Below are 6,490 nucleotides of genomic sequence, written 5' to 3'. Positions count from 1 at the left end.
CATTAGCAGTCTCAGGCATATCCCTGAGATATTATTTGAACATCATTACTCGTTCGAAAATGTCTCAACGAGATATCTTTTGCACATTCAAAGTCTCTGTGAGATATCTTCAAGACATCTTAAATACATCATTGTGCCGTCTGGGAAGTTGTTTAATTTATCCAAAAAAGTGATCATTTAATACCACAAAACTGTTTGGTACACAAAGAGAACGGTTTCTTTAGATTTAACAAATTTTGTTAAATCCAAACAAATTATTTCATTGGAATAGTCGAAACAATCTTACTTTTAAACCAAACATTTCGATTGTTTGACTTTTAAAGTATTTTTTTAAGTTTAATAAAATAGTAAAAAAATTCTTTTGCGGCTTGCGTTCTTACACAGTTTCGAGAAATTTCATTCAAATTAATCTGTGGATGCTCGATTCAGCTCGCCGATTAACCAATGAACTTTATTGAAAGTGACCGAACCTGAAAACATCCCAAAATGATGGCGGGATTTGAACTCGAAATCTCTATATTCGCAGCCCCTGCACTCAGTCCGCTAGACCACTTGTCCTTTACTAAAATTTAATTATTTTTATCTACTTATTCTCAAGCTATCATACACATTTTATTTATTATTTCTTTAAATTATTATTTTATTAAAACTATTGCAGTGCAATGTACCCTAACGGTAATTAATTTGGCATCATGTAAAGAAATTTCCATATGGGAAGCGAATAGTGTAGAAAAGTTAGGTTAGGTTAGGTTAGGTTAAGTTAGGTTAGGATACAGTGTCGCAGCTAGCGAGCCACGGACCGCGGTACGCAGTACGCGTATGAAAAGTAACACTACACATAGTGAAAAAAAAACAGAATGTAGTAGATTCTTCACTTTAACACAATAAAAACTGTGAAGAAGTGACAATTTTTTATTATTTGTTAGAAATCAGAGTAATTATACGTACTACACTTTATTTTTAGCATCATGTGTGGTGTTACTTTTCATACGCGTGCTACATAGCGCTGCCTATGGTGTAAGTATATAGATGTGCTTTTGCGCATCGTTTCTCAACAGCCAATAGGAAAGTTGCCCCAACATTGTCCATATTGGAGTAGTAAAACGAATCGAATGTTTTATAAGCAGTCATAAACTGCATTTATTTTGCAAATAACGAGTAAGAAATAATATTTTATATGTTTTATATGGTTTGTCCAACATTTATTATTTATTAACAAACTTAATAACCGAAATACGTTAACAAAATTAATAATCAAAATACATTAACAAAATTAATAATCAAAATATATTAACAAAATTAATAACCGAAATACAAAATTAATAACCAAATATATATAAGAATTGTGACACACGTGCGGATAAATGATTAGAAGTTATAACTCTTAAATTTATACGTTCAGAAACACCACTCGTGTACACACGAGCGTTATTCTATCTTTGTTTTATCTAATGAGTAATAAAGATAAAATATACACGAGTGACGTTTCCGAATGCAACCTTAACCTGATGTATGACAATTATATCGATATTATATCGATTATCATGTATCGATATTTAAAAATGGAAGCGCTTGGGAGCTGCGCAGAACCGGACGAAATTGTGCTCGAGAACGAGCACACCTGTATACTTACACCATGGCGCAGCCAGTGCTCTCACGCTCTCGCTGCGTGATTCTCATTTCTTTTGCTCTTTCTACTTAATTATTTAGTACAACTAACTAAATTTAAATATTTATTGCAAAAAGGTTTGGTTACCTCGGTATCATATTGTTCTGTATTCTGCTTAATCAAATTAATTTCTACCGTAATACATCTTTTTGTTGACATTACCAAAAAACAATTTATTGTGTAATTGCAACTTAATTTTATATTGCTACTTACCAAACGTGAATAATCAACTAAATTTGCGTTATCAGTTCAAACAGTTAACGACATTTTGCTTATCCAATCAAATAAATATTACATTTTGCCAGTTTAACAAAATTGTCCAATGAAAAATGGCTATTTGTAAATAATTTTTTTTTGTTACCATTACTATAACATTTTTCTTAGTCTATTAGACGTCGACAGCTCCATGCGACATTTAATAGATGTCTAATGGATGTCTGTGTGGGTACTAGCTCAAACTATAAAAATTGCAAATAAAATAATACATTTATTAGAAACTTTGTAAACTTATTCAAAATTTGATAAAATATTTTCTATAGTCAAAATAGACAGTTATTGGCCATATGAGTTCTGTTAATATCTGATTACATAACAGTTATCATAATTTTTTGTTTTGTCTTATGAAAATATAGTAATGAATATTTTATTTATAACACATTAAAAACTAACAAACCTACTTACATTTGTATCTATAACTCAAAATAAGAGGCCAATGATGACTGTCACATGATTTTCATAACCTTAAAAACAGTGATTGGCCAGTTAGCCAATGTTTGTCGTATAACAATAATTTTTTTTTTTTTGAGCTTCTTAAATATTATAATATTACTTTTATTTGGAGCAGGAAACCTTAATTAATATTAATATTAAATTATATTAATATTAAACCTTAATTAATATTAATATTAATATTAAAATGTTTATTATTTAGAATATAATGATAGTATTTATTTATATTTATTACTTTTTTAATACATGGCCAATTACTATTGGGAGGCCAATAACTGTACTGTTTACTCCTATAATGTGCTTCCGGAATAGTTAATGTTTTAATAGTTAATGTTTTAATAGTTTAGGTGTGCAATTGCAACTCTGTATTTTGCTACATATCAATGCAGCTGAGTCAGAGGAAGGAGGAATCTGTTTTATAAGACTTGATCGCATTCGCGTTTGTGATATCGTCGCGACCAATTGTGAAATCGTATAAGATTGGCCAAATGATGTAATCGTGTAAGCCGGAAGTCAGTGGGTGCCTATATAGTCCATTCATTATCATGTAGAATTCTGTTCATATAGTTCAGTTTATATGTGTATAAAAGATTTGATTATCATCTTGTAAAAATATATTTATTTTCTCTTTTTATATGTCTCGAAAAAACCAGAAAAATTAAATTAAGAGAAGTAATTATGAATTTCAAAAACCATGAATAATTAATTTTGAGTTGCACTTTATTTTTTATAAAATAAGTTTTTCAAATGATTCCTCTTCTCCAAATTGACAACTTTAAACTAAGTGGAAAAAAGACCGCGGGTTTGTCTCATCAAAAACATAAAGATTAGTTTTATTTTTCATTTGCCCAACACGTGGAAGATTACCAGATAATAAATGAAAACAAAATGATGCAGTAAGAAAATAATTTGGAAAATTTATCTGAAGATTGTTTCATTTTATAAGAAGGCGACTCTTTATCGTGCTGACATAAATTAAATCATTTACGTTCTTTTAAACTTTTTTGTACGCTTAGAGACACACGATTAAACTTGAGAATTACGCAAGCAATTTATGAGCGCGCGAGTTTGCTATGCATAGTTTGACGCTGCGCACTGATACTTTGGTCTTGAAATTCTTCAATTATCATATAAATCTACTTTCTTACAAAAAATCTATTTTAAAAAAACCATCAAAATAGACAAAAACAAAAACGACATTAGAGCGTTATTTATGCGGCGTCATTTTCATTAATATTTTTTTTGTCGATGTTACAGCCTATTCAGAGAAAAGACTTATGACGTTAATCCTTTGTAGTCTATGAATAGCGAATGCTTTCTCAATAAGCTTCTAATCTTCGCTTTAATTTTGTTTTGTCTCAGAATGAATATTTTTTTATTGTCGTATTTCTCTATCGTTATCGTATCGACGTCCCATGTATTTCACTCTTTTGAACAATGTCGACCATTACTATATGCACTTTTATGCAAAGAACAAGTTAAATAAAGTGCTGCGTATATGTCAAATGTGAAAAATTAGTACTTAAAAGATATTAAAGAAAAGCGTAAAATTGCCGAAATGGAAAAACAATAAGCAGACATATATCGCAAGAATTTTCTTAACATTACGTATCCTATGTATAATTTGGCGGAATCATCTGACATGTATTCCGAAAGTTTTATCATGCATCACAATCTTTTTCTATATTTTACAGATACTATTTAAAAATACATTTTTTAAATATATTTTTTTCTCTGCAAGAAAGTTCAAGACAAAGACGAATAAAAAATAAACCTTAATATCAGACTTTTTTTATACTTAAAAAGTATCGCGTTTTTTTCTTGAGTTATAAAAAAGAGAGTTTTTTTCACAAAAAAGTTTACGATTATACTTTGATTCTTTGGAAGTATTTTTTAGGCATTTTTTAAAGTAGATAAAATCTCTAGGCTCTAAAGTAGAAGTATATATTTCGGCTCTAGAGTAATATAAGTAATATATTCCGGTGGAAATTGATAAAAATATTATAAGATATTAAAAAAAATATCACTTATTCTAGCATTTAGTACGTCGAAGTAAGTTCAAATTTTCTAAATTAAAGAACTATTTTGTAAACACTATCATGGAAAAAAAGAAAATAATAATGACATAATTATTAAATAAAGATACTAAAACGGGAGGTCATACGCGCCGCTATACGTACCACTTATGCACCGATCGTGGACCAATCATATATTCTGCCGACAATAAAGATTAGCGAGCACTGCTAAGAAGGTCTTCATTAGCGTATTATCGCCAGATAACACGTTAATTGTCCCTGAATCTAGCATGTCCCGCTTGCACGTGAGCTCCAAGGTCACGGTCCTTCTTGATCGTCAGTATTCGATCGATTTGCACGATTGATACATGACGTCGGGATGACACTCGAGGCGCAAGAAATAACGATGCCATCGAAATTGATCGCGTTTGGTTTCCGAATGTTGACATCGAGCGTAAGCGAACGATAAGGAACATGATCGAGGCGGGATCAAAATGAGCGATCGGTCGAGAACGTCCCAGGGAAGTACCCTAATTACGCACACACACCAATGTAAATGAAGGAAAAAACGTGACTCAAACAAGTCTCGCGCGGTAATCTTTCTCAGAGAAACGCGAAACGTGTTTCGCGGTTTTAGGCGTCCGACTGCCACCATCGCGTGGCTCGTAAAGCTCTGTATTCGTCGCGCTTGCGCGCCGCATCGAACCGCGTCGAGCCGCATCATCCCCGCGCGCACACACACGCACTTTTGCCCTTATCAACTTTTACTCCAAGGTACCCTTTTCTTGCACGTGCGTCACTGTAAGCGAATATATACGAGTATGACGTAGAATTTTTTCTACTTTGTGACATCATCAGTATATCGACCTACGCAGGTCTTAATTATTATTCCGGCGATTTTTACAATCTCGCGTCTTCCGCAATTTTATAATCTTGGAGATGCGCTTAGAACAAATATTATATTATATTAATATTATAATAATATAATATTACATTATAATATTATATTAATATTATAATAATATAAAATTTGCTATTGCTTACATTATTTAAAAATAAACACAGTATATAAAATCAGGAAGAGAGAGAAACGTATCTGTGAACACACATTTGCAACATACGATAAATTCAACATGCAATTAAACTTAAATTTGAATTTACTCAAAATTTAGTCCACATAGCCGCCTTTGTTTGATTGTCGAATAAGAATGTCGCGGTAAAAGATTATTTTCCTGTTGGACAGCAGTTTTTTTTTGTCTGTTCTAGGATCACTACAACATTTGCCACACTCTTCTCTTATATCAGCGCAACATTTGACATTGCAATATCCTTCTGTTATGATTTCTCTATTTGTAAAAAAGTTAACAAATATTCGATTATATTGAAAATCGATAAGAGAGCATAAAAATAGTCACACATGTAGAAGAGCAGCAGTTCCCGTATTTTATGCATTGCGAACAAAATTTTATTGGTTCACACTCTGTAAAATTTGCACAACAATTTCAAAACTTAGTAAAAGTACTTGCATAAATTTCAGTGTTTTTATTATCAGTATATATTTTCAGTTACAAGTGACATATAACAGAAATTAGCGAAAAATATTAGATTTGGATTTATAAATTTTTTATTTTCGGTTTTCGGCACAGCATTTTTCTACAATATTCTGCTTGATACTGTCTGTCTTGGTTTCTTCATTTTTAAATTTACAACAACCGGACATACAACAACCGCCAGCTGCATCTCTTGCTCTAGTATAATAGATATTAAACAGTTTGAAATATAGAACAATATCACAAACAAATGTCTAGCGTACAACAAACCATATAACGATAAATTCAATATGCAATTTAAATTAAATTTGAATTTATTCAAAATTTAGCCTATATGACCGCCTTTGTAACCTTTGTTTGATTGTCGAATAAGAACGTCACAGTAATAGATTATTTTCCTGTTGGACAGCAGTTTTTTTCGTCTGTTCTAGGATCATTACAACATCCGCCACGCTCTTCTCTCATACCAGCGCAACATTTGGCACCGCAACATCCTCCTGTCTTGATTTCTCTGCACATTTTGTCGA

General features: G+C 31.5%; 1 protein-coding gene across 4 annotated transcripts in view; it reads right to left on the bottom strand.

Annotated features, from left to right (window-relative positions):
- LOC109860080 (dopamine receptor 2) overlaps window positions 1–5,044 on the bottom strand; it is a 65,854-nt gene extending 60,810 nt beyond the window's left edge. For all 4 annotated transcript variants that reach the window (XR_002250776.1, XM_020438935.1, XM_020438936.1 and 1 more), the window contains exon 1: window positions 4,579–5,044. The gene's annotated coding sequence lies outside the window, so the exon portion shown is untranslated. The remainder of the gene's footprint in view (window positions 1–4,578) is intronic.
- Window positions 5,045–6,490: the final 1,446 nt, after the last annotated feature.

Source organism: Pseudomyrmex gracilis, unplaced genomic scaffold (assembly GCF_002006095.1).
Source record: "Pseudomyrmex gracilis isolate BER0280 unplaced genomic scaffold, ASM200609v1 scaffold_325, whole genome shotgun sequence".
NCBI classification, from domain to species: Eukaryota; Metazoa; Arthropoda; class Insecta; order Hymenoptera; family Formicidae; genus Pseudomyrmex; species Pseudomyrmex gracilis.
Note: the sequence above shows the minus strand (reverse complement) of the source record. Positions and strands in the feature narration are given on the sequence as shown.